At 37.0% G+C, this 2,023-nt stretch overlaps 1 protein-coding gene across 7 annotated transcripts in view; it reads left to right on the top strand.

The window, feature by feature from the left end:
- FUT8 (fucosyltransferase 8 (alpha (1,6) fucosyltransferase)) overlaps nt 1-2,023 on the top strand; it is a 256,928-nt gene that overhangs the window by 38,036 nt on the left and 216,869 nt on the right. The window lies entirely within an intron of this gene.

Below are 2,023 nucleotides of genomic sequence, written 5' to 3'. Positions count from 1 at the left end.
AACATCAATTGGCTGCCTCTCATACACATCCCCACCAGGGATCGAACCCACAACCTGGGTATGTGCCCGGATTGGGAATTGAACCAGCGACCTTTCAGGGCACGGGATGTTGCTCAACCAACTGAGCCACACTGGCCAGGGCTCATCTTAAAATTTTTGACAGTAGCTGACTTTTAAAGGTTTCATTCCTGTATAAATTTCAGTCATACATTAAAATTTTTATTTATTTGTATTTAGTGTTCAGTCTGAGTTTTGACAAATGTATAATTATCACCATAATCTTCTAAATTCACTATGTCCATTTCAATCTCCAGCAACCACTGACGTGTTAATTTTTGTTCCTATAGTTTATCTTTTCCAATATGTCACTTAAATGGAATCATTTAGTATGTAGCTTTTAAAATATGGCTTCTTTCACTTAGCATAATGAATTTGGATTCATCCATGTTGTGCATACTAGTAATTCTTTATTTTATTTTATTACTGAGTAGTGTTCTGTGTGGCTATACTACAGCTAGCTTTTCCATTCACCAGCTGATGGACATTTGGGGGAGTTTCTAGTTTTTGGTGATTATTGCAATCATACTTTTTTTTATTGTAATAAAATATGATAACATATAAAATTTACTATCTAACTTTTTGATTTCCCATATGAAGAATGAACGTAAGAATATTTATCCAAGGGTTGTAATGAGGATTAAAAAGAATACATTATATAAAAGGATGAAGCAGTAGAGGTAGGCTGTTAATAAATGTTTATCTTTGCCTTTATGCTTTTTTTAAATGATCACTGGTGACTTTACTTTTCTATTGCCTATTTCCCTAGTGAGTCTGTATAGACACAGAAATAGTGCCCAGTATTACCTTGGAGCCCATCAAGAAGCAAATTATTGCTGTGTTAACCTCTTAGAACTTTTCACAGTTTGAAAGAAAGTTAACCAGGGCACTGTCAGCATAAGACTATAATAGAAAATGCTGGGCATGAAAGGCTCTGGAGGAGAGTTATAACTTGGGGAAGGCAGAATTTTTTCATAGGGCTTTAGCAGGAGAGATTAGGCATAATTCAGCTAGTTTGGGGAGTAGTTTGTCAATGATAGCTGTTAGAGAATTGATTTTGTAGATTAGCAGCTGTTGTACAATTTGGATTTTATCAAGTAGGTTGGGGAAAAGCAGCTGTGGGGAGCAAGAACATGAGAAAGCCAATGTAAAAATTCTCAAGTTTTTAGTGTCTTCACAGTAGATTTTTCTATCATTGGCTCTTGCAGCCTTCTCCCAATCACCTCCTCCCTACTCACCCCTCCCTAGTAGAAAGACCCCTTAATTTTGGTCATGATTTTAGACTGCTTCTAGCTCTTAATCTCAGAAGGCAACATCTTTATGAAACTTCAAAGAACAAGGAATTAAGTATTTTGTAGCACTGGAAAGTTCTCTTAGTTTTTGGTCCCTGCTTTCTTTTCACTGTTTTGGAACCTGTTGTGTAGGTACTTTGCAGTAGGGGAAATAGTAATGCAAGATAATGAAAAGCTTCAAAGTAGACATATGGCTGGAAGGGAGATTTGAATAGGATTTTGCAGCAGCTATTTTAGTTGATGATGTATCTTCAACTTAATTGCAATTGACTTTTTAAATTCTGCCTTATCCTTTTGTGATGATTCATGTAGAAGTCACATGAGATCATTTTTGATAGCTGATTTGCAAACTTTGGTATGTGCAGCCAACCTTCCAAAGCCTTCCTGTGCTTTCTCAGGGAGCTCAGCTTGTGGCTGAATGGATAGTTATTCTCTTGTATTTTTTAAATGCATTACTGGTTTCTAGTACCTGAAATTAAATGGTTCTGCCCTGGCCAGTGTGGCTCAGTTGGTTGGGTATTGTCCTGTGTATCAAAGGATTGCTGGTTCAATTCCTGATAAGTGCACATGCCCGGGTTGCAAGCTCAATCACTGGTAGGGTGCATGGAGGAAGGAGGCAGCCTATGGATGTTTCCTTCTCACTTTTTTAAAAAATTCTTTATTAGTTATGGTAT

This window comes from Myotis davidii, unplaced genomic scaffold, assembly GCF_000327345.1.
Source record: "Myotis davidii unplaced genomic scaffold, ASM32734v1 scaffold337, whole genome shotgun sequence".
NCBI lineage: Eukaryota > Metazoa > Chordata > Mammalia > Chiroptera > Vespertilionidae > Myotis > Myotis davidii.
The sequence above is the reverse complement of the archived record's forward strand: the minus strand, read 5'-3'. Positions and strand labels throughout refer to the sequence as shown.